This window comes from Camelus ferus, chromosome 5, assembly GCF_009834535.1.
Source record: "Camelus ferus isolate YT-003-E chromosome 5, BCGSAC_Cfer_1.0, whole genome shotgun sequence".
Classification (NCBI taxonomy): Eukaryota; Metazoa; Chordata; class Mammalia; order Artiodactyla; family Camelidae; genus Camelus; species Camelus ferus.
In genome coordinates, this window is record NC_045700.1 from 4,448,905 (window position 1) to 4,476,490 (window position 27,586).

Consider the following 27,586-nt stretch of genomic DNA (forward strand, 5'->3'; position numbering starts at 1 on the left):
GAGTATGGGGAGGCTCTGTAACCTGCTTCTAGACATAGAGATGTGTCAAAGGTGATGGAATTTATACCATCATGTGTTCATTATTGTATATGGTTATGTTACATACAGTTGTAGTGCCTGTTTTACTGCAGTTTGCAGTGTCTCCCTTTCCTTTGCTGGCTTTGAAGATAGATGGAGAGAGCCATGTGGCAGGGAACTGGTGATGGTCTCTGGCCAAAAGCCAGTGCAAAACTAGGATCTTTAGTTCAACAGCCTGCTAGGAACAGATGTGATCCAGCCATGCCCAGCGCCTTGATTGCAGCCTTGCAGCAGTCCCAGCTAAGAGGTGCCCAGAATCCTGACCCACAAAAGCCATGAGATAATAAATGTGTGTTGTTTTAAGCTTAAAAGTTTGTGGTAATATCATGATGCAGCAAAAGGTTACTAATACAGAGAGTAAGTCTGATACTGCCAACTCCTTTGTGACCAAAAGGAGAAGTGATCCTGTTTTCTGAATCACAGAGAAGAAAGGCACATGATATGGGACCTGGGAAAGGGCAGGGGATGAGATGCCTTCTACATCAATTCTCAGTCGACTAGAAGAGACCTCCCAGCCCCTGAGCATCCCCTCCCAGCACAGTGCCTGCTCATCCACCCTTTGAGCTTTATTCTTTGAAGTAAACATTCATCCATTCAACCAAGTTGTACTAAGTCTCCTGTGTGATGGTCCCTGTGCTTAATACTGAGGAACCAAGGATGAGTTACACACTGTCCCTGCCTTCAAGAAAGGTACAATGTTATTCACTTGACATTATCTCATTTAACATTCACATTATACCATAAGGTGGGTGCCATTGTTGTCTGCACTTAATAGGTAGGAATTAACACTCAGGGTGTTGAATCACTCATCATAGATGAGTGGTGGATCAGAATTTGAACTCTGGATTTTTTTTTTATTCCAAAGTCTTCCTGCTACATACTCAATTACTGTCTCATATGAGAGACAAATAAACAATGTAATTGTAACTCAATGTAATAAATACTCTCCTGGAGGGAGCACAGAGGGAGCACAGGGAAGAAAGCTTGGGGCCCAGGAAAGGCTTTAACACGGAGCTGTGTCCTCCTGGTGATCAAAGGTGGTGGCAGTGCTGGAGAGACTCATGCCAGGATCAGAGAGGACAGTGAGGTGGCAGAGTCGTGCAGCACGGCTAGCGTGGAGAGTTAGAATCTGCTCAGTCCTGGTAGTAGAAGTGTGGGAAGAGTGGCCAGCAGGATCAGAGTCCCACTTCTAGGACAAGTGCTGGGATGGGAACTACATAGTGAAGCAGGAAGGAAGGCGGGAAGAAGCAAGGCAGAATGATCTGGGTCACTGGAGGCCATGGGACTATGGACACAAGTGGACACTGGGAGAACGGGCAGGGGTCCAACATCCCTATCTCACCATGACATCGGTGTCAGCCACCCTGCACCAGCCACACCTTCCTATCACACTTGTTGAGAAGAACGGCTCCACCCACAGCCCCTGCTGAAGGGCTGGTCCAGTGGATAATTATATCCATTGACCCCATGCCTCTGGCCACAGATAGCCCAGAAGTGAGCAGGTGTCTTTGCTCTCCTCCCAGGTCATGTAATTAGTACATCACACCAGGGTACAGACTGGCTGGGGGGCAAAGTCATGTAGTTCAGGGCCACTGTGGGCACCAGGGCTGGCCAAAGCCACAGATGAGCTTAGGTATAGGAGGGTCTAACAAGTCACAGAGGAGACTGGTCTACAGAGGAAGCAGAAGAATGTGACAGAGACCCAGCAGGAAGCAGAGTTGAGGCCATGAGACCCTAGAGGGAGAGAAGGAAAGATGGAGAGAGGAGCTTCCTAGGGATTCTCTGTTCCTCACAAGTTCTAGCTGTACACCCTTCTCCTCAATTCCAACATATGTCCCTAAGTCCTCCCAATAAAATGCCTTTAAATATGAGTGAGTTTGACTAGGCTTCTGTTCATTACAACAAATGATCCCAGTACTGGTCAGGACCTTTGATCACAAGTAACAGAAACCCTGAAGGACCTGGTTCCATCACAGATGGAACGTGCTGTGCTCACTCACACAACTTGAGAGGTGGGGTCAGGTAGCAGACACCCCACACAACTGAATCCAGATGCAGGGTGTGTCCTTGGTGAGCTCTCTCACCATCTCCTGGCCCTCCTCTCCTCCAAAAAAAATGGGCTTCCTCCATGAGGGGGGAAGATGCTGTTGGCAGCTCACGGTCACATTCTTCCACTGTGACTCCCAGGTAAGAGACAGTCTTTCCACGTTCAACAGGAGAAAAATCCTGGGGCAAGACTCTAATTGGCCAAGTGAACCACATTAATATTCCTGAACAGATCGCTGAGGCCAGGGATATTGGGATGCTCTCATTGGCCAGGTAAGGGTCACATGCCAACCCCTGGGATCTGGAGAAGACCTGAGGACCAGGTATGGTAACTGAAGCAGGAGGGAAAAGGAGAACTAATATCTGCCACATTCCTAAGTTATGTTGGAACCAAAGGAACAGATACCCTGTTTGCCACAAACTCAAGATACATAAGATCAGGACCTGATCCATGCAGCTCCAGCAGATGAGCAAAGGAAGAGCCCCTGGGAGTCCAAACCCCAACCCATCAGCCTCCAAACACCAAACTGATTGAGGTGCCTCAATTCTTACATGGAGCAGCTCAGCAGAAAAGAGAATTCAGCTCAGGCATCAGAGACCTGGATTTGGGTCTCAGTTCTACTGTTCACTGGCTGTGGGATCTTAGGCTGCCTATATAAGCTCTTTTAGACTTAACTTTTCATCAATAGAATGAAAGAAATATTATCTGCATCACCAGGTAAGTATGAGGATTACATGATGACAAAAAGTCCATAATGTTAAAAAAAAAAAAAAAAAGAAAAAGAGCAATATTATACATCTAAGTAGGCTGCATAAAGTCTGGTGAAAAAGCAAATGATAAATGCTGGAGAGGGTGTGGAGAAAAGGAACCCTCCTATACTATTGGTGGGAATGCAGTTTGATGCAGCCATTGTGGAAAACAGTATGGAGATTCCGCAAAAGACTAAAAGTAGACTTACTATATGACCCAGCAACCCCACTCCTGGGCATATATCCAGAAGGAACCTTCATTCAGAAAGACATTTGCACCTCAAAGTTCACAGCAGCACTATTTACAATAGCCAAGACATGGAAACAACCTAAATGTCCATCAACAGATGACTGGATAAAGAAATTGTGGTATATTTATACAATGGAATACTATTCAGCCATAAAAACTGACACATAATGCCATTTTCAGCAACATGGATGTCCCTGGAGAATGTCATTCTAAGTGAAGTAAGCCAGAAAGAGAAAGAAAAATACCATATGATATCACTCATATGTGGAATCTAAAAAGAAAAGAAAAGAAGAAGACAAATGAACTTAACTATAAAACAGAAACAGACTCACAGACATAGAATACAAACCTGTCGTTGCCAGAGGGGAGGGGGTGGGAAGGAACAGATTGGGGGTTCCACATTTGTAGATACTGACAGGTATATATAGAATAGATAAACAAGTTTATACTGCATAGCACAGGGAAATATATTCAAGATGTTGTAGTAGCTCACAGTGAAAAAGAATATGAAAATGAAAGTATGTATATTTGTGTATGAATAAATACTTGTGCTGTGCACCAGAAATTGACACAACATTGTAAACTGACTATAACTCAATAAAATTCATTCATTCATTCATTCATTCATTCATTTTTTAAAGCCTGGTGAAAAACACCTGCAGGTAGGAAACATCTGGAACCACAAAAATGACAGCAAGGTTGTTTTTTGGCAATATGACTTGGGAAGAAAACGTTTCTGAATTATCACATCCCTCTACTTTCATCTCATACGTGAGAATTCAAATTCTGGGTTCTCCAGTTCTGTTACCACAATGTCTTGTTCCCTTTCTCCAGGTAGTGGTCATATTCACAGTTCAGTTGCCCAAACGGAACAATTTTTGTGTAAAGGACATTACCAAGGATAAATTAGTTTCATTACCACATCAAAATACTGTGCATTATATATGCCCCAATATAATAAAGTCATATTTTTTTTTAACAGCAAGATGAGAAAAACTTTTTCTTCAACGGCTGTCTTAAGATGAACCCAAAGCCTTCATGCTGCAAATTCAAGGTTGCCTTCCTCACATCCGGTCCTCCCTGAAGGGAGAGCTGTCAGACACCTTTTTCTGAGATGTCACAAGCATGGCCTCAGCCACAGTCCCCAGCTGAACACTCACTCATAGGTCAGAACTGTCAGAGCCCTCACACCTTTAAGGTAGGCTGAGAGGCCCCCGCCCTTCCCTCGGAGTCCCTGCCACCGTTGGGGGGTTGGGGGCGTACATCCTCCTTAAACACAGCAGCTCTTCTCAGGCTCAGAGCCTGGGTCTCTGGGCCTGGGCCTATCCTTTCCAGAATCAGACCCAGCTACACTCAGGTTCCCTTGTCTTCCACACTGGCTCTCTGGTTTTCAGTCTTCTCTCCTTCCTCTGGTCTCCCACAACTGCTCCTTCTGCATACTCCTCTCAAAATCAACACAATACCACCACCACTGATGTCAGGTCTCCCCGCCCTAGGGTAATCTGAGGTTTCCAAGGGCTCGGGCTGCATCTTAATCATATTTGTAAAGCAAGGCCAAACATCACAGAAAATCAGAGGTTGAAAGCAGTCATGAATTCACTCATGGAGGGATGGATGGATGTGTGGATGAATTCATGGAAGGACGGATGGATAGATGAGGAAAGGATGGAGAGCTTTTATCTTCTGTTCCCAGGTTCAATCCCTACCACCCAGAATTTCCTTCAGTTTGTTCCCAGTGTCTTTGTAACATGGAAGAACGAATCTGTCCCCATATCCAATCTGTTCCTTTGGCTCTAACCCTGTGCTCTGTCTCCTGTGCTCACTCATGCTGGTTCTGCACCTTTTGTAAAAGAATGTTGCCTAGAGCCTGAAATATACAGGATAACCTATTCTCAAGGCTCTGACCTTTAAGGGTATAACACTTTCCCATTCATATAGAGATAAAAAGTTACAGATCAGAGAATAACATTTGTCCTATTGGAGGTTTGCAGGGACACCATGACCTGACCTACATGGACAGCTGCAAGAACAAAGGATTCCAACACCAAGAAGTTTGCAACAACCAACCACACCCCCTCCCCTTTTTAGTGTAAAAGGAGCCTGAATTCTGACCCAGGGAAGATGGTTCTCCAGGACATTGTTCTGCCATCTTCTCTGTCTGCTGACTTTCCTAATAAAGCCATTGTTCCTTGTCCCAACACCTTATCTCCGGATTTACTGGCCTGTCATGTAGCAAGTAGAAAGAGTTTGGACTTGGTAACAAGGATGTTACTCTCTGCCTCCTGGCTCCTGGCTCGACATCCCTCTTCCTCCATTGTCTGTTAGGACCCAGAGCTGCTTCTGGGTTCAGGTTCTCCCTCTGACTCCCCAGAGCTTCTTTCCAGCTGGGGCCGCCCCAGCCAAGACACACTGTCAGCTTGACTCTTTCCCTTCCTGGAGCTTCCTGGGTAGCCAGCTCCCTGCTCACCCCCACTCCCTGCCATAAATCTCTGAAAGGCCCTTTTTTTGGTTTTGTTTTGGTGTACAACATAATGTTTCAAACATACATATACATACATACATACATGTATTTATTTTCATATTCTTTTTCATTATAGGTTACTACAAGATATTGAATGTAGTTCCCTATGCTCTACAGAAGAAACTTGTTGTTTATTTTTTTATATATATAGTAGTTAGTATCCACATATCTCAAACTCTCAGTTAATCCTGTCCCATCCCTCTTTCCCCCCGGTAATTAAAGTTTGTTTTCTATGTCTGTGAGTCTGTTTCTGTTTTGTAAGTAAGTTCATTTCTGTCTTTTTTTTTTTTTAAGATTTCACATATGAGTGATATCATGTGGTATTTTTATTTCTTTTTCTGGCTTACTTCACTTAAAATGATGATCTCCAGGCCCATCAATGTTGCAGCAAATGACATTATTTTATTCTTTTTTATGGCTAAGCAGTATGCCATTTTATAAATATACCACTTCTTTACCCAGTTGAAAGACCCTTTAGATGTCAGAGTCATCTTTGTCTTTCTGCTCTGAAGATTCCCAAGCTGTAAACAAAGTATAACTTTGCTTCCTTGTGACCAAGTGCAGTGGAAGAAGCACAAGCTCTCCAGAGAGAAGCGCCCTTGGGTTCAGAGCCTACCTTTCTGCCTCTTGAGCTTGGCGCATCCTGCAAGTCATTAACAGCATTCAATTTCCTCATCTATAAAATACGGACAATCTTTCCCATCTCACAGGGTTGTCATGAGGATTAGAGGAAATGAAAGTGGAGTCCATGCCCTGGTACATAGTAAGTTTCCCATTGGTGGGTGTCCTTCCCTGGCAAAAACAACTCCTCTCTAGCCAACTAGTAGCCCACTAAGCACAGCCCCGGCCCCCGCTCCCAGCTTGCCCTGCCCTCCTGGCCTCAGCCACGCTGTCAACCTGCTCTCTGCTACTGAGACTCCCAAGGGGTTCTAAAGCTTTGCTTAAGTCCCATGAAACAGGTGCTCACTCTTACTACAGAATACAGTTCCATTTGACAAGGGGAAACTGAGGCCCAGAGACTTTGAAGACAGAGTGGATTGAAAATGACCAAGAATTCTTTGTCCCTGTCTTAAATCCAGGCTGGCACTGGGGCTGCTTAATCAGAAGTCAGTGGCAGTATTAGGAGGACAGTATGGAGTTTCCTTAAAAAAATTAAAAATAGACTTACCATATGATCCAGCAATCCCACTCCTGGGTGTATATCTGGAGAAAACTATAATTTGAAAAGACACATGCACCCCAATGTTCACAGCAGCCCTATATACAATAGCCAAGAAATGGATAAAGAAGATGTGATAGATAGATAGATAGATAGATAGATAGATAGATAGATAGATAGATAGATAGAGATAGAGATAGAGGACACACACACACACACACACACACACACACACTGGAATACTACTCAGCCATAAAAAAGAATGAAATAATGCCATCTGGATGGACCTGGAGATTATCATTTTAAGTGAAGTAAGTCAGAAAAAGACGAATATCATATGTCACTTTTATGTGGAATCTTAAAAAAAAAGTACAAATTTTATTTATAAACCAGAAATAAACTCACAGACATAGAAAACAAACTGTGGTTACTGGGAGGGAAGGGGAAAGATTAGGAATTTTGGATTAATAGATACACATTACTATATATAAAATAGATAAACAACAAGGACCTACTGTATAGCACAGGGAATTATATTGTTTCTTGTAATGAGCAGTAATGTAAAAGAAACTGAAAAAATCTATACGCATGTACATGTATAACTGAATTGCTTTGCTATACACCTGAAACTAACATGATAAATCAACTACACTTCAATAGAAAATAAGAATTTTAAAAAAATTTTAAAGTTAGTGGCAGTCACGCGGTGCCTGCCTGGAACGTGGACCAGAAGAGGAAAATTCCACTTGGTCCCTCTTGGAAGTCCTTCTCTTAGGATGCCTCTCTGGAAGGCAGCCACCTGGAGGGCCACCTCTGGGCACAGGCTGCAGGTGGCGCCCTCCCAGATGAGAGCCGACCCCAACTGCCCGCCGAGCCCGGGGAGGACCGCAGCCCCAGCCAACACCCCGAGAGTCAGAACTCAAGAACTGTGAGATAATAAAGGGCTGTTTTAAGCCACCGAGTGTTGGGGTGGTTTGTTACATAGCAAATAGGTATCCAGCACGAGTGCCTTGACAACAAGGCTTGCACACAGCTCGGGTATGGACCCCAGCCCCAGCTGTCCGAGCTGCGTGGGGAGTGGGCGGGGCTCGGGCGGGGCGGCCCGCCCCGGCCCGCCCCTCCCCCACACCAAGCCAGAAGCGCTTTGATGCGCAGGTCCTGGTCCAGGGAGACAAACGCGGGGCTCTGTCTCCCCCTTGCCGAGCCAAGCGGGCACTGCAGAGAGCTCCCTGCCAGGAGCATCCCTAGTGCTGGGTGGGCAGCCAGCCCCCGGGCCCCGGGCTGCCAGGAACACCTGGCTGCGAGCCCCGGCCCTCCCTGCGGCTTACGAGCCCCGCCGCCAGGGCCAGGATCCGAGCATCCAGCCCTGGTGCTCATCAGGGCTGCCAACGGGATTTGGGAGAAAACCAGGAGGCATCCCCTAATGAATCAGGGGCTTCCAGAGGGGAGAGGGGAGGCAGGGCTGGCAGCGGAGGGGCAGCCCTCACTCTCAAAGCCGCCTCAGGTAAGACCAACAAGGGCGGCTTGGCCAACAGAAAGTGGTCTTTCCCTCCTGGGGAGGAGCCCTCCGGGGCCGGACGGGGACAGCCAGGGACCAGGAGTGGGGCTCAGGAGGCCGACGGTGGGTCGGTCAGCCCCTTCCCCTCCACCCACAGCGAATGCCACCCCACGTATAAATTCTGTATTTTTTTATTGTGGTAAAATATACGTAACATAAAATTTTCGATTTTCACCATTTTTAAACGGTGAGCATCAGTAGGTGCAGTCATGATGTTGTGTAACCATCACCACCATCCGTCTCCATAATTTTCTTCATCTTCCCAAACTGAAACTATGTGCTTATTAAAGAATGGCTCCCCATTTCCCCTCCCTCAGGCCCCGGCAGCCACCTTTCTGCTTTCTGCCTCTGTGAATGTGACTCCTCCAGGGACCTCGTGTAAGTGGAATCAGGCGTGTCTGTCCTTTTCTGACTGCCTTGTTTCACTGAGCAGAACGTCTTCAAGGTTCATCCACGTCGTAGGTGTGTTGAAATTTCCCTCCTTTTTAAGGCTGAAGGTTTACAACACTCTCCGTTTATTCATTTATCCATCCATGGATACAGGGATTGCTTCCAGCTTTGGGTTATTGCAAATAACGGGTGCAGAGTCCTTGCTTTCACTTCTATCCGGATGTTTTTAAACATTCTCTTTTTTTTCCTTTGTGGGCTATAAAATTTCAAGAGGTCATTCTTCCTACCTGTGTACCCCACCGACTTGAGATAAGAAGCCAGGCACCTATATCTCTTGCCCTGACCCCTCAAGCTCATAATAGTAAATTATGTAATAATAATAGTAAATTTTTTAAGTGGGTATCACGTGTCACTGCTTTACAAATACTTTAATTCCTACAACATCTTGTGAGGTGTTATCTTCATGTGTTATAAAGAAAGAAAGAAACTAAGGCTCAGAGAGGGCAGGAGTCTTGCTAAGATCACCAGCTAGTGAGTACAAGAGTCAGGACCATGTGAATCCCAGCTCTCACCCTCACCTTTCTGCTGTTCACTCTACCTCATCCCAGCCCCTAACCCCAAGAAGCCCATCTCTGGCTTCTTGCCTCCCAAATCCAAATCTTTTGTTGTTGTTGTTAATTGAAGTCTAGTTGATTTACAGCGTTGTGTTAGCCTCTGGTGTACAGCATAATGATTCAATTATATATATACATATATTCTTTTTCATATATTCTTTCTCGTATTCTTTTTCATTACAGGTTATTTCAAGCTATTGAATATAGTTCCCTATGGTATCGCTTACATGTGGAATCTGAAAAAGTGACACAAATGAACTTATTTACAAAACAGAAACAGACTCTCAAACCCAAATCTTTTTTTTTTAATTGAAGTATAGTCAGTTTACAATGTTGTGTCAATTTCTGATGTACAGCATCATGTTTCAGTCATACATAGACATACATGTATTCCTTTTCATATTTTTTCCATTGTAGATTACTACAGATACTGAATATAGTTCCCTGTGCTCTACAGAAGAAATCTGTTGTTCATCTATTTTATACATAGTTGTTAATATCTGCAAATTCTGAACTCCCATTTTATCCCTTCTCACCATCTTCTCCTCAATAACCATGAGTTTGTTTTCTGTGTATGTGAATCTGTTTCTGTTTTGTAAATAAGTTCATTTATGTCCTTTTTTTAATTTAGATTCCACATATGAGTGATATCATATGGTATTTTTCTTTCTCTTTCTGGCTTACTTCACTTAGAATGATGATCTCCAGGTCCATCCATGTTGCTGCAAATGGCATTCTTTTATTCTTTTTTATGGATGAGTAGTATTCCACAATATATATACACCATATCTTCTTTATCCAGTCATCTGTTGATGGACATTTAGGTTGCTTCCAAGTTTTGGCTACTGTAATTAATGCTGCTATGAACATTGGAGTGTATGCATCTTTTTGAATTAAGAGTTTTCTCTGGATATATGCCCAGGAGTGGGATTGCTGGATCATATTCAAGCCCAAATCTTAATACTGCCTCTCCACCTTCTCTGATCTTTTTCCTTCCCTCCTGGACCAAAACTCAAGCTCTTCTTCCCCCCTGTGAGGGTCTGTGTGGTGCACAGCTGTCCCGCCCACCCAGGTGAGCACCTGCCCTCACGCAGCCCACGTTGCCTGCATAGCCACCACCGTGCCCATCTCAGCTCTCCCTGGCCTAAGTGCATGACAGAAGTGGAGGTCGTGGTCCCAGCAGTAGCTCCCAGGGGACAGGATGGGAAAAGGGAAAAAAGTCCTCTCCTGAACAGCTCCTACTTATCCTCATGTCTCCAGCAGAACAGCTTCTCACAAAAGGTTGGTTCTGCCTCTTGGCAGAGGGGAGGGCAGGACAGAGTCATGTGGGCCCCAAGGTCCACTTCAGGGAGTCAAGAGGAAGAGCCATCAACGTCTTCCAGACCAGCTTGGAGCCGAAAGTTCCTGGTGACACAGGTACTTTGCCCTACTTGTCTTGGCTCTTCACGTCCAGCTTGTCTTGGCCAGAACACTGGAAGGAAGAGGGTGGGAGATGGAGTGGAGGGTGTAGACAGCAATGTGGTCTGAACTCCCCCAGGGAGGAGAAAATTCACCTGGGAGAATGGTGAAAGCTCGCCCTAGAGGGGAAGACATCTCATCCCCTTGAGATTGACCCCAGACACCACCCTCAGGTCTCCCCACCAGACCCCCCAGGGCAGAACCAGAATCCCCACTCCAAGGAGGGTGTTTATTGCCCCAATGTGGAGAAGAGGGCTGACTGGTGATGGGAGGAGAATTCCTAAAGGGTCCTAAGGAAATGGGCTTGGGTGTTCTCTGCTCCATCCTAAACACCTCCAGTCTTAGCCTCAGGAGAACCACAGAACCTCAGAGCCATAACCCCCGACGACTATGCAGTCCCAGGTTTTTAACTGGATGACTTCAGGGAGTCTGTGAGGTACTGTGGGCATGTTCCTGGGCAGAGTCTGTAGCTGTCTTCATGGACCACCAAAGTGAGTCATGATGCAGCAAATGTCCAGAGGCAACTGTCTTCCCCAACACCCACTCCGTTCGGCTGACACAAGAGCTGGGCATTTCCATCTCCAACAGGGTGTGTAGCAAGAGGGAAGGAAGTCACTGCCCTGCTGGAAAGGGCACCCTCAGCTGTGAAAGAGAAAAACTGAAAAATGGGGACGGCTACCCAGTCACAAAGAAAATGGAGTGTTATCCACAAATGAGAGAGGTGCTGCTGGGTCTCCTGGGAGAGCAGGGGAGGAGGGTGTGACTCCAGCCCGAGGGGAGCAGAAGGAAACCAAGAGGCGTCCCGGGGCAAGAGTGCAGTCTGCCCTTGACCTGAGACTGGCCGCAGGGCGGCCCTGGTCCACCTGCGCTCAGAGGAAACGCCCGGCCACTCTTCAGTGGCACCTTGGTTTCTAAAACTCACGGCTCTCGACGAGCATGTGCAACCCCTCCTGCTGCTGGAAATGTGAGGTGGGATTTTAAAAGGCCGTAAATTGGTTTTGTTGTTGTTGTTGAAGTCCAGTGGGTTTACAATGTTGTGTTAATTTCTGGTGTACAGCATAGTGATTATTTCTACATATACATATATTCCTGTTCATATTCTTTTTTGTAATAGGCAACTACAAGGTACTGAATATACTTCCCTGTGCTTTAGAGTAGCAACTAGACTTCAATCAATCAATCAATCAATATACATCAATAATAAAGGAAAAAAGAGTAGTCTAGGATTTCCAATTTTAAGAAAAAGGATAATAAAAGAAGTTAAAGACAGCCTATATTACAATATTACCTTTTACTTATAAATTTAAAGAATGTTTATTCAATTAATAAAACTTTTTGATTAGTATCCTGAAACGTTGCCAGCTATTTTTACTTACAAAGTTAGCTGGACTGTCACCGAATTTTTCTATTTTACAGGAGATTTAGATTCAACTAAGCCTTAGCAACATGCCTTAAAACAGAAGGTTGAAGAAACATTTGTTGAAAGGAAAAATCAGTTACTTCAAAAAAAAAGAACTATTTGAACAGAGCTCTATATTTGAATAAAGCTCTATATTCTACTTATTTTGTTTACAAAATAAACCATTTTAAATTTTAACCAAAAAATAAAATAAATAAAAAACTGTAAATTGTAGAGTCCCATCCCCAGCCTCTCCAGCCATGGTGGCCAGGTCCTTGCAGCCCAGCCAGCCCTCCAGGACCTGCCCGATGGCTGGGGTCATGGCCCATCCCGGCCCCAGGCCCCTATAGAGGGGGCTTCCCCCCCTCCCCCGCCTCAACCACATTCACAGCATTGTTTGCTTTAAAGGAGCTTTTGGGGCAACTTGATCAGGGCTCCAACCTTGCTGGCTAAACTTTTGGGGAGAACAGACAGAGAGGGCAGCCCCAGATCCCCCTCCTGGGGGCATGAGCCCCTGCAAGCCCAGCTGATCAGAAAGCTGCCAGCTCCCCACACCACTGGTTTTCTTCCAACTTCTCCTTTAGCCAGAATGGCTGATGGAGGGAGCATCCCCAGTTAGTTGGGGGTCCTGACATCAGTAGCCACTTTTATTGTCGTGTCCCTGTGTTTGTGGAACACCCACCCCCAGGGCTTTGCTGCACCCACTTAGCAGGGACGCCGGCTCCAAATAGTCTGGAAGGTGGAGAAGGAGGGGTGAGAAGACTGGGACTGGTCAGACGAAGCCTCACATCCGGGGGGGGGTGGAGTCTGCCCACCTCCTGCCCTCCCCTGGCAGCACCGTGCCATGTTGGACTGAAATTTAATTAGAGTGTACTGTAAGCAAGAACAAGCAAGGAGTCCTAATTGAAAATTACATTTCCAGCTCCATCCAGGCTCACAGCCCCGATGCACTCAGAGCTTCTAGAAAAGCAGCCAGCACCCCCACAGAGAGGCTCCCTCACTCCCTCCGCAGCCAGCACTCCCACCTGTTATGCAGGGCTGGCCAGCCAGGCCTTGGAGGGGACGTTCCTCTGTAAGGAAAGCCTTGATGGAGCCTCTCCAAGTCCCCTCTGCCCCTCCAGTGTCACACTGCCGTCATCAGGGCAGTCAGGTCGTGTACCGGAAAAGAAAAGGTGCCCTATGGGGAGCCCTCCACCGGCATCTCTAGGTTGATCTTCTCAGATGGTTTCTATTTTTTGATACTCATCTTATAGGTGAGAAAAGTGAGGCTCAGGGAGAGGATAGAGCTCAGAGGTAGGGTGCATGCTTAGCGATCCCGAAGTCCTGGGTTCAGTCCCCAGTACCTCCATTAAATAAATAAATAAGTAAAGAAACAAACAAACAGACACCTCTACCTCCCCTCAAAAAAAATACTAAAAAATAGTAATAATAAAAGCAAAGAAAAGCGAGGCTCAGAAGCTAGACAACTCTTCTGCCTTCATCACCCAGCTAGTCAGTTGAGAAGTTAGGAATTGAATACAGGAAAAACTAGCTTCGCTGCAGAGGTTTTTCTGACTCTCGAATGCCACCCCCACTTTGTCTCCCACAGGACACACTCAGGTGTTGGGCAGTGTGTGGGGAGAACACTGCCTGCAACAAAACAGCCCCCCAGCCATGGCAGGTGATACAAGCAGAGCCGTGCATTGCTGTCTCCTGGAGTATGAGTGTTAAAGGTACGAACACAGAGGCTGGGAGTCGTTGCTGGAGGTGCCCTGGGTTCCACTGGCAGATGCCAAAGCCTAGGATTTGGCCCTTGGGTCCTCCCTCTGCTTCTGCAGGATATCCCGTTATCCTTTCAGTGTATTTGGGGGTTTCAGAGGGATTTTGCTTGCTTGCTTGCTTGCTTCACTTGGATAGAGGTTTCTGCGACTTGTAACCAAAGATCTGTAATATACATTAAACAGCCTTTGTTACTCTAGCTCCATCTGTTGCTCAAAGCCTATTCTTCCCCTTTCCCTAGTACTTACACACTCCAGCCAAGCCAGCCTCCTCTCCACTCCAGCTGAGCCCACTCGGGCCCGTGCCCTGGCCATCCTTCTGCACAAAGCACCCTCCCCACCTCAAACTCCACTTTTCCTCCAACTGAAGAAATTCTACCCATTCTCCAAGATTGCACCAGCTCAGCACACTCTGAACAACCTCAGTCCTAACAGTCTAGAATAATAAACCCAACATATGTTACTTTGTTTCGCTCTTTACTTGGTTCATGAAGCCTTTGATCATAGCGACCTCCTCTTCTCCCGATGATGTACGACAGAAATGGTCCAGCATAGCCTGGAAACACAGCAGAGGCATGGAGGTGCTTGCGAGGATGGCCTGGCAGAGAGGCCACCCCTGGATCCAAAACTGTTTCATTTTCAGCTGCACTGCCCATCCCAGAACCCCGTGGTTAGACACAGCCATATGACTGCATTCTAGCCAATGGAATGAGAGCAGAAATGATGCGTGTGCTTCCAGCCTGAGGCTTTAAGAAGCAGGTGTGCCTACCCACACCTTCCTTCCCCTTCCTTTGGCTACATGCCAAAATTGTTCTAAATTGTCGTGTGGAGGAAGTCTCCTGCCAACCAAGAACACCTGCTGCAGACAATTACATAAATGAGAAATAAACTTCTGCAGTATTTGAGCCATCATACATTCTGTGGTCCATTTGTTAGAGCAGCTACTGTGACCTACCTATTACAGACAGTGGTTCCAGTGATGCTGGAGGAGGTAATAGTGTTTGTAGTCGTGATGGTTGAGATGAGGGCCAGCGGATACAGGGCTGCAGGAATCCTGGGGATGGCAGTGATGGTAACAGTGAGGGTGACAGTGACAATTTTAATGATTATAATGATGGGGCTGGCATTGTTAAGGACTAACTAACTACTGATGCTAACTACAGCAATAATAGTGTAATGGGCTGCTGTAATGGGCGATAAAGATGTCACCACAGTTAGCAACTAGGACCCAAAGCTGAAGAAAAGTCACTAAGTTCTCCCTATTTCAACAACGCCACCAATATATGGGCAACAGGCACCCCCTCGGAGACCAGTAGGAGTTAGCAGAACAATCCCTATCTTAATCACCTACCTCCCACCCCTGTCCCCACCACCCACGTCTGTGTAAGCAAAGGTCTGGGAACAAGGACCAGGGGGAATCACACTGCTCTGTCACACAGTGGAGGCTCCATTGGCCAAAATGGTCTCTTAAAAAAATACAAATTGGATCCTGTCATCACTCCCCTCCAAATTAAAATGTTTCTATTCTCTTAGAATACAGTCCAGTCCCCCTGCATGTCCCCCAAAGCCCTGTAAGATCTGGTACCCGCCCTCCCTCAAACCTCATCTGGTACCTCACTCTGCCTTGCATGTGACTCTCTGCCTGCATTGACCAGATTCTGCCATATTCCTACAACATCCAAACCCTGCCATGGTCTCTCTGCCATCCTCCAGGTTCTGCTCATGCATGCCTCTTCTTCATCTTCCAGAATAAATGGAAGCCCCTCAGACAGGCCCTCCCAGGCCACCAGGTGGAAGTTAGACCCCCACCCAACCACCAAGTTCCTCCCTGTTGTATTACTTTAGGTATTTCTTTCAAGGATCTTATCACCACCTGTGATCCGTGCTTATTTCTTTCTTTTTTTTTTTTAACTGAAATTTTCCTCACTGGAATGTTAGCTTCCTGAGGGCAGGACCCCTATCTAGTGTGTTCACTGTAGAATTCCCTGCACCTGCAGAGGCTCAAGGCTCAATAAACATGTATTAAATAACACTTAGTGGGGCAGGATATAGCTCAGGGGTGGAGTGTCTGCTTAGCATGCATGAGGTCCTGGGTTCTATCCCCAGTACCTCCATTATATAAAGCAAATAAGCTCAATTACCTCCCCCTCCAAAACAAAAAATAATAATAATAATAACACTTAGGTTCTAAGACCTCCTTTCTTTTCCAAGAGTAATTCTGTCAACCCATATTCCCCATCATGCCTGAACAATTAAACAGATAATTTGGCCCCAAGAAGACTCCTGAATCCACCTACCCAACCAGCCACTTGGTAGAGCATGCCTGCTCCTGGTCCTTGCCCCATGAAGGGACCACATAAGGAGAAAGAGATAAATTGCAGGTGGTTCCTGATATGAAGGCCTGGAAATCACATCACTAAAGAAACGTGGCCCAGTGAATAGTCAGGCTCCTCCCCTGGGCGAGGATGTAAGGGGACAAGGAGAGGGGGTCTGCTGTGAAGAGAAGCAGGAGCATCTCTCCCTAAGGCTAGTAGTTTGGGTAGATTAGTGAGCATGAAAATAAAGACCCAAAGTAAAGTAAGGAGGTTTGCCTGCAGCTGCGGAAAGCGATCAACTGTGGTTGTCAGACGACTGGGCTGCTGGTCTCAGCCCTACCTTCACTCAGTGCACTAACAAGGATAAGTTGTTCTCCTCTCTGAGCAGTGGTCTCTCCACCTGTCCAGCAAGAGGGTTGCATCAAGTCACATCCAAGGACCCTTATGGTTCTGATGGTCCAGAGAGAGTAAGGACTTTCTTCATCAGTCTTAAAGTCCATCAAGCTGCTGCATCTCTTTTCACTATGATTATGTGGCCCCTTTCTAATCAAACTCCTGTTGGGTGCATCTTTGAGTCATCAAATATTGGCAAAAGAGGCTGGAGAGGGTCTTCCTGCTGCTCTAGCAAGCTGGTATCTATGAAACGCCAAGAATGGCTTCTTGTCCTCATCAGATCCTTTTCCACAGGGAAGCAAACACACTAACATTCTGTTCCCTGAGCCACAAGCCAACAAGGAAGAGAGGAATTCCTTGCTCAAAAGCCAAGAAATTCCTAACATGTTTAGAGACCTTCGATATCAAGATCCCTGATGAATGACGAGTTAACGTGCATAGCATCCTTTCTGATTCAAGGAAAAACAAAACTCCAAACTATTTATAGAGGTTCCTTACAAAGGTCTATCAGTACAATAAAAAGAGAGATTTCACCAAGAGTTGGGAGCAAAAAGGACAACAAAATACTGAGTATCTATTTTAAATCTATCGATAGACTAGATGCTACATGATGTCCAGGATGGAATGACAGCTTTAATGTATTATGTTTACATTTCTTAGCTTTCAGGAAATAGGAAGGAGGCCTAAGAGGATGGCGTGGAAGTAATTTTCTTTTAGAAATGGGTTATTAAACAACAAATAAATTTCTATAAAAACACAACAGGCACAAGAAGAAGTAGAAAATCTGAATAATTCTACAATGAGTAGAGAAACTAAAATACATCCACAAACAGCACTCCAGGCCAAGATGGAACTTTACCCTAGAAAAATGTAACAAACACCTAAAGAAATAAAGCCTGTGCTCTGCATATACCCTTCCATAGATATAAAAAGAGGAAACACTGTCCTGGTCATTTACAACACCAGCATGAACTTAGTTCTAATATCTGACAAGGACAGCAAGAGAAAAGAAAACTACTTATTATTTATAAGTAAGATGATTGATTTTTTGAATATGTGTAAGCACATTTGACTATCCTTTATGATTGGATTACTGCATTCTGTTGATTCTTACTTTGTGGTTGGCTTTGTTCCTTTGGTAACTATGTAAGTTCAAAAAGCTAAAGATCTAATCTTTTCTTAGAAATATAATTAATACATATATGTAAACTAAAAAATGTGCAGTACACTGTATATATGTATTTACATGCAATATAATATGTATGTGCAGTCAAACTGTAATAATGCTACCTAATAAAACTGAAAAAGAAGAAAAATGAATGAGCAAAATAAATCCAGTGATATATAAAAAGGAAAATAAATCCAGCGATATATATCATGAAATACAAGGCTTGTTTAACATTCAGAAATCAATTGCTGTAATTCACCACATTAACAGAAAAAAAGAAGGAAAAATCATATTACTTCCAGAGATATCAAAAAAGGTACACGTGATAAATCTCAAGACCTGGTTAGTGTAATAAAACTCTCGGCAAACTGAAAATGAAAGGCAACTTCCTAAACCTGATAAAGAATGCAACTAACATCACACTTAATGGTGACAGAATGAACTATTTTTCACCCCCAGGGTCAGGAAGAACACAAGGATGGCCACTCTCACCACTTCTAGCCAACATTAGACTGAAGGCCCTAGGCAGGCAAGGAAAAAGAAATAAAAGGCATAAACACCGGAAAGCTAAAAACAAAACTCTCTTTATTCACAAATGGCATGTGTGTATGTGTTGACAATACAAAAGAAAACAAAACTAATAATTGAATTTTGTAGTAATGCAGGAGATGAGGTCAGTATACAAAAATTGGTTGTATTTCTATGCACAAGCAATGAACACTTAGAAGTGAAATTTAAGGGATAATACAATTTTACATGAAAAGATGCCCAACATCACTAGTCTTATGGAAATGCATCTTAAAACCACAATGAGAGGGCTTTCCTGCAAGATGGCCGAGTAGGAACACCCTGAGTCCGCCTCCTCTCACAGGCACACCAAAATTTACCACTATTTACAGAGCAACCATTGATGGGAAAGACCAGAATCTACCAGGAAAGATCTTCTACAACTAAAAGCATAAAGAAGGAACCACAGCAAGAAGGGTAAGAGGGGTAGAGTTGTGGTACAGTCAAGACCCAAACCTTAGAGTGGGCAACCTACAAATGGGAGAATAATTACGATTACAGAGTTTCTCCCCAAGGAACAATGGGTCTGAGCTCTACATCAGGCCCCCCAGCCCAAGGGTGCTGCACCAGGAAGATGAGCCCCAGAACATTTGGCTTTGAAGGTCAGTAGGGTCTTACTTTTGGGAGACCCAGAGGGTTGTGGGAAATAGAGACTCCACTCTTAAAGGGTTTACACAAAAATTTCACATGGTCCAGGACCCAAGGCAGAAGCAGTAATTTGAAAGGAGCCTGGGTCAGACCCACCCACTGATCTTGCAGAGCCTCCTGGAGAGACAGGAGGCAACTTCAGCTCCCTTGGGGACATAAACACTGGCAGCCATTTGGGGAGCTCATTCTACCAGGTGGACAATAGTGCTGGCAAATGCTATCTGAGGGGCTTCTCTCTAGCTTATAACATCAGGACTGGCTCACCCACCAGCCTATTGGCACCAGTGCTGGGAGCAAGCAACTACTAGGCAGGAACACAGCCTTACCACCAGCAGGCAGATTGCCTTAAGACTTGCTGAGCACACAGCTGCCCCGGGACCTGGCTCTGTCCACCAGATGAGCCAGGATCAAGCCTCACACACCAGTGCACAGGTACCAGCCCCTAAGGCCTTGTAGCCAGACACCCTGAGCCCCAGATCTGCACACTAGTGGGCGGGCACCAGCCCTTGGAACCCATGGGCTCCAGACCCACCCACTAGCAAGCTGTCACTGGCCTCAGAATCAGCATTACCATTAGTGGACAGGCACAAGCCCAGGGACTCACTGGGTCTCAGCTCGGCCCACCAGCAGGCCAACTCCATCTTTGGGACATCTTGGGCCGCTCAACCACCTGCCCTGGGGTCTAGTCCCACCCATAAACTTTGGGACACCCTGGACGCCACAGCTGGCTGTGTCAGGAACTGGCCCCACCCACCAACAGGCTGATACTAAAATTCAGAACCCAGCCCTGCAGCCACCCACCCCAGAATGCAACTCTGCCCACCAGTGAGCCAGCACTAGCCCTTGGAACCCCCAGGTTTCTACAGCTTTTGCCTCATGGCCCAGCCCCATCTACCAGTGACCAGCAGCTTCCACACAAGGCAGGGCATGGCAAGCACAACTGGACCAGAGTCCAGCCACACCTACCAGAACCCCCTCAGTAGTCATCCTGCCACAACAGAAGGACCCATGCAGCCCACCTAGGAGGCACCTCTACAGCATATAGCTCTAGAAACCAGAGGAAAGTGCACTGTTGGGACACATAGGACATTTCCTACAAAAGGCCACTTCTCCAAGGTCAGGAAACATAACCAACCTATCAGATACATAGGAAAAAATACCCATCAAATCAGTCAAGATGAGGTGACAGAGGAACATGATCCAAACAGAGGAACAAGATAAAACCCCAGAAGAAGGACTAACTGAAGTGGAGATACACAATCTACCTGATTAAAGTTCAGGGTAATGATTGTAAAGATAATCAAAGAATTCAGGAGAAGAATGAATGAACAGAGTGAGAAGTTAGCCATTTTTAACAAAAAGAAAATATAAAGAACTAAACAGAGATGAAGAATACAAGAACTGAAATGAAAAATACACAAGAAAGAATTAAAAGCAGATTAAATGATGCAGAGTTAAAAATCAGCAAGCTGGAAGACAGTAGTGGAAATCACTACACCTGAACAGAAAAAAAGAATAAAAAAGACTTCTGTAACATCAAGTGTACTAGCATTTGCATTATAGGCATCCCAGAAGGAAAAGATTGAGAGAAAGGGACAGAAAACATTTTTGAAGAAATAACAGCTGAAAAACTTATCTAACCTGGGAAAGGAAACAGACATCCAGGTTCAGGAAGTACAGAGAGTCCCAAATAGGATCAACCCAAAGAAGTCCGTGCCAAGACACATTGTAATTAAAATGACAAAAATTAAGGGTAAAGAGAGACTATTAAAAGCAGAAAGGGAAAAGCAACAAGTTCTATACAAGGGAACTCCCATAAGGCTCAGAGCTACTTTTCAGCAGAAACTCTGCAGGCCAGAGGGAGTGGCACAATATATTTTAAATAGTGAGAAAAGAAAACCTACAACCAAGAGTACTCTCTCCATCAAGGCTTTTGAGATATCAAAAGTTTTACAGACAAGCAAAGGCTAGAAAGAGTTCAGCACCACCAAACCAGCTTTACAAGAAATGTTAAAGGGAATTCTCTAAGCAAAAATGAAATCATCATGGCTAGAAACATGTAAATTATGAAAGGAAAAATCTCATTGGTAAAGATAAATATACCCATAAAGCTAGTAAATCAACCATATATAAAGCTAGTAGAAAACCTAAAAGACAACAGTAGTCCAATCATCTATATCCACAATAAGTAGTTAATGTATACACGCAAAAAAAGATATAAAATAAGATGTCAAAAACAGTAAATGTGGGGCTGGGGTAGCAATATTTATGTCAGACAAAATAAACTTTAAAACAAATACTGTAACAAGAGACAAAGAAGGACATTACATAAAGATCAAGGAATCAATCCAAGAAGATATAACAACTGTAAATATTTATGCACCTGACATAGAAGCATCTAAAAACATAAAGCAAATATTAACAGACATAAAGATAGAAATTGACAGTAATGCAATAATGGTAGGGGACTTTAACACCTCAGTTGCATCAACGGACAGATCATCCAGTAAGAAAACACTGGCCTTAAACAATATGTTAGACTAAATGTGTTAATAGATATGCATAGATATTTCATCCAAAAGCAGCAGAACACACATTCTTTTCAAGTGTACATGGTACTTTCTCCAGGATAGATCACATACTGTGCCACGAAACAAGTCTCAGTAAGTTTGTGAATGGTGAAATCGTATCAGGCGTGTTTTTGAACCATACACTACCTGAAATCAACTACAAGAAAAAAAAAGGTGCAAAACACATGAACACTTGGAGGCTAAACAATAGGCTACTAAACAACCAATGGGTCACTGAAGAAACCAAAGAGGAAATCAAAAAGTACCTAGAGACAAATGAAAACAAAAACATAAAGATATGAAATCTAAAGGATGCAGAAAAAGCAGTTCCAAGACAGACATTTACAGCAATACAAGCCTACCTCAGGAAATAAGAAAAATCTCAAATCAATAACCTTGCCTTATATGTAAATGTACTTAAAAAAAGAAGACAAAGAAAAAAAGTTAGTAGAAGAAATGAAATCATAAAAATCAGAGCAGAAATAAATGAAATAGAGACTGAAAAACAGTAGAAAAGATTAGTGAAACTAAGAGCTGGTTCTTTGAAAAGATAAACAAATTTGATAAACCTTTAGCCAGAATCATCAAGAAAAAAAAGAGAGAAGACCTAAGTCAATAAAATCAGAACTGAAAAGGGAGAAGTTACAACTGACACCACAGATATACAAAGAATCATAATAAATTACTATGCCAACAAAATGGGCAACCTAGAGAAATGGATAAATTCCTAGAACTATACAATATCCCAAAGTTTAACCAGGAAGAAACAGAAAACCTGAACAGACCAATTACCAGTAGTGAAATTGAAACAGTAATTTTAAAATTCCCAACAAACAAAACTCCGGGACCAGCTGGCTTTACAGCTGAATTCTACCAAATATTTAGAGAAGAGATAATACTTATCCTTCTCAAACTATTCCAAAAAAATTGCAGATGAAGGGGCAGTTCCAAATTTATTCAATGACACCAGCATCACCCTGAAACCAAAACTAGGCAAAGATATCAAATGAAGAAAATTATCAATGAATATCAATGAAGAAAATTATAGCTTAATATCATTGATTAACACAGATGCAAAAATCCTCAACCAAATATTAGCAAACTGAATTCAGCAATACATTAAAAGGGTCATACACCATGATTAAGTGGGATTTATCCCAAGGATGCAAAGATATTTCTATATCCAAAAATTAATTACAGTGATACACCACATTAACCAAAGAATAAAAATCATATGACCATCTAAATAGATGCAGAAAAAGCTTTTGACAAAATTCAACATCAATTTATGGTAAGAACTCTCAATAAAGTGAGTATAGAGGGAATATGCCTCAATATAATAAAAGCCATATATGACAAGCCCACAACTAACATCAACTCAACAGCAAAAAGCTGAAAGCATTTCCTCTAAAATCAGAAACAAGACAAGGATGACCACTCTCCCACTTTTATTCAACATAGCATTGGAAATCCCAGAAAAAGCAAGCAGACAAGAAAAATAAATAAGAGGAACCCAATTTGGAGAGGAAGAAGTAAATCTGTCACTCTTTGAAGAAGACATGATACAATATATAGAAAATCCTCAAGACACACCAAAAAACTACTAAATCACATCAATAAATTTGGTAAATTTGCAGGATACAAAATTAATATACAGAAATCCATTGCATATTTATACGCTAATAATGAACTATCAGAAAGAAAAAGTAACAAAGCAACCTCATTTACAGTTGCATCAAAAAAGAATAAAGTATCTGGGAATAATCAAGGAAGTAAAAGACCTGTACTTGGAAATCTATAAGACGCTGATGAAAGACATTGAAGACAACACAAACAAATGGAAAAATATACCATGTTCATAGATTGGAAGAATTAATATTGTTAAAATGATCATACAAGCCAAGGCAATCTACAGATTCAGTGGAATCCCTATCAAAATATCAATGGCATTCTTCATAGAATTAGAACAGATAATTCTAAAATTATTTGTACATAAACACAAGAGATCCTGAATAGCTGAAACAATCCTGGGAGGAAAGAACAAAGCTAGAGTTATTATGCATCCTGATTTTCAAGTATACTACAAAGCCACAGTCCTCAAAACAGTATGGCACTGGCCCAGAAATAGATATAAAGATCAATGGAATAGAAAAGAGGTCTCAGAAATAAACCCACACTTATATGGGCAATCACTCTATGACAAAAAGGTGAGGATATGCAACAGAGAAAAACAGCCTCTTCAACAAATGGTGCTGGGAAAACTGTACAGCTACATATAAAAAAATAAACCAAACTGGACTTCTTTCTCACACCATGCACAAAAATAAATTAAAAATGGATTAAAGACTTAAATGTAAGACCTGAAACCATAAAACTCTAGAAGAAAACGTAGTCAGTACTCTCTTTGACATTGGCCTTAGTAATATTTTTGAATTTCCCTCAGGCAAGGGAAACAAAAATAAAAATTAAAAAATGGGGCCACTTCAAGCTGAAAAGTAAAGGAACCTATCAACAAAACTAAATGACCACCTACTTAATGGGAGAAGATATTTGCAAACAATATATCTGACAAGGGGTTAATATCCAAAATATGCAAAGAACTTATACAGCTCATGATCAAAATCCAAACAGTCCAATTAAGAAACTGGCAGAGTTTATGAATAGATATTTTTTCAAAGAAGTTATAGAGATAACCATCATACACAAGAAAAGATGCCCAAAATCACTAATCATTGGGGAAATGCAAATCAAAACCACAATGAACTATCACCTCACACCTGTCAGAATGGCTCTTATCAAAAAGACAAATAACAAGTGTTACTGAGAATGTGGAGAAGAGGAAACCCTTGTGCACTGTTGGTGGGAATGTAAATTACAAAACATTGTGGAGGTTCCTCAAAAATTAAAAATAGAACTGCCATATGATCTGGCAATTCTACATCTGGTTATTTATCCAAAGAATACAAAACCACTACTTAGAAAAGATGTATGTACCCCATCCTACACTGCAGCATTATCTTTATCTTTATGGCACATCTCACAATAGCCAGGATATGGAAGCAACCCGAGTGCCCATCAATAGATGAACGGATAAAGAAGATGTGGTATGTATATAATGAAAATTATAATATACATAATAATACATAACAGAATATTACTCAGCCATTTGCAATGACATGGATGGATCTAGAGGGCATTATGCTAAGTGAAATGTCAGACAGAGAAATACAAATACTGTATGACGTCACTTATATGTGGAATCTAAAAAACAAAACAAATGAACAAACAGCAAAACAAAAACACAGTTACAGATACAAAGAATAATCAGGTTGTTACCAAAGGAAGGGGAGTGGGGGGAGAAAAGACATAGCTGAGGGAGACTAAGAGGTACAAACTTCCATTCTGCAAAATAAATGAGTTATGGGGAGGAAATGCAGTGTGAAAACATAGTTAATAATTAATATCTTTGTACAGTGACATACGTAACTAGACTTACCATGGTGATCATTTGGAAATGTATAGAAAAAGTCACTATATTATGTAACAGGAACTAACATAGTATTGTAGGTCAATTATACTTCAAAAATAAACAAACAAACACACAAACTCATAGAAAAAGAGATCAGATTTATAATTACCAGAGGTGGTGGGTGGGAGGAGAGGGAAACGGATGAAGGTAGTCAAAAAGTACAAACTTCCAGCTATAAGATAAATAACTACCAGGGATGTAATGTAAAACATGGTAAATCTAATTAACATTGCTGTCCATTATATACGAAAGTTGTTAAGACAGTAAATTCTGAGTTTTCATCACAAGAAAAAATACTTTTTTCTGTTTCTTTAATTTTATATCTACATGAGAAGACAGATGCTCACTAAACTTATTGTAATAGTCATTTCATGATGTATGTAAGTCAAATCATTATGCTGCATACCTTACACTTATGCAGTGCTATATGTCAATTACATTTCAATAAAACTGGAAGAAAAATTAATTTTTAAAAATAAATGACAAAGAGAAAAAAATGTGACAAAGAATATATATGTTCATGTATAACTGAAAAATTGTGCTCTACACTGAAATTTGACACAACATTGTAAAATGATTATAAATTAATAAAAAATGTTAAAAAAAAAAAGAAACTGCTAAAACTAAAAAAATAAAAAATTTTAAAAATGACAAAAAAGTAAAATGATAGTTGCAACCTACTTTTTTTAAACTGAAGTACAGACAGTTACAGTGTATCAATCTCTGGTGTAGGGCACAATGTCCCAGTCATGTATACATATACATATATTCGTGCAACCTGCTTTTAAATTATTCTTGTGACTGTGTGTATATGTGTGTGCAAGGCACATCCTAAGGTCATCTATTATTTTATTATAGGAAAAAATGCAATAAAGCTATTTTCGTTTTGGAAAAAAAATGGGAAAGAAGTTCAGTTTTCGCATAAAATGCAGGATAAACACTTTATTTTGGAATAATTACTAATGGAGGCATAAAGGGAAAGGTCGGTATATTTGACTACACTGAAATCAAGAATTTCTTCCATCAAAAGTTATCACAGAATGAGAGGAGATATTCGTGAGCATTCACTTTATAATAGTTCATTAGGCTGCATATTTATATATTTTATATGCTTCTCTGTATGTTTTTGGATCCACAAAAGCAAATGAAAAGGTTAAAAAAGACATTGGGCTATAGAGGATCAGGTGGATTAGATGCAGCCAGTAGTGGCTTGAAGGAGGTTTCCATCATGCTTGTTAAATGGCTCATTTAGCTGCAAGGAAGGGTAGCACTGTTGCCTGTGGTAGTGTTAAAAAAGCAAATAGACAAACAATAAAACTAACAAGCAATCTTCTCCAAAGTGCTGGGGAAGAAGAGCCTGAGGCTGGAAAGAGGCGGGGGCCCTGCCTGAGGAGCTCCGCCTGGAAAATATGAAACATCATGAAGCCAATTAATTTTCCCTGATTGGCATGAAAATTAATTTGCCTAGAATTATTCACGCTGAAGGGTTCTAATTATTCACCTCCATCAAGATGCAAATTGAGCTTTGCACAAAGAGAACAAGAAGGTGTCTAGAAGGAAAGGGTGGAGTGAAGGGGGCAGGCCTGTATAGAGCGAGAAGCTGAGACCCAGGTGTTGCTGAAGCCACAGGAATTCTGAGCTACCGCTTTGGGAGGGGATCCTTGGGGCCAGTGTGCCTCCACTGAAGTTGCTCTCTGGGAGGAGACACTGAGATCTAGGAGAAGCGAACCTGAAGGGCCCATTGTGGTCCTGATGCAGGGGAGACCTAGAGATGCTCTCAGCTAGTCCTGCTGCTGCCAGCAGGGACACAACAAAATGAAACGGTTGTGCTCTCTGTGCATCCTCGCCTGTGATGGGTGTTCAATAAATGTTTAATGACTCGCTACTGCATTATTAATCTTTTGACAGACTGCTAAAAAAAGTCACCTTCTGTATGAATAAGAAAATTCATTTAAATTATGCAAGAAATATTTGTTACACAGCTACTCCGGGCCAAGGCTGTGTTAGGTGCAAGGGATACAAAGGGAAAAAGTCAGCATTTACACCCTCAGGTCACACCCTTTCCAGTGCTGAGGCTACAACAGACCATTAGAGTGGCTGGGATGTTCTTAGGGAGGAAAGATATGAAAGACCTCTATCACTGAGAAGCAGAGAGAAATGAAGACCTAAATATAAGGAAAAGCAAAGGACCAGATTAATGAGCACATTTTTTAAAGTGGATTGGTTTGTTCTATGGGCTATCAAAACATTATAAAAAGATGATGTAGTAGTTAGGGATCACCAGACAGAGGAACAGGATGTATATATGGAGACAGATTTACTTTAAGGAATTAGCTCACATGATTAAGGAGGCTTGGTAAATCCAAAATCTGCAGGGTAGACCAGCAGACTGGAAACTGGCGAGAGTTGCTGTTTG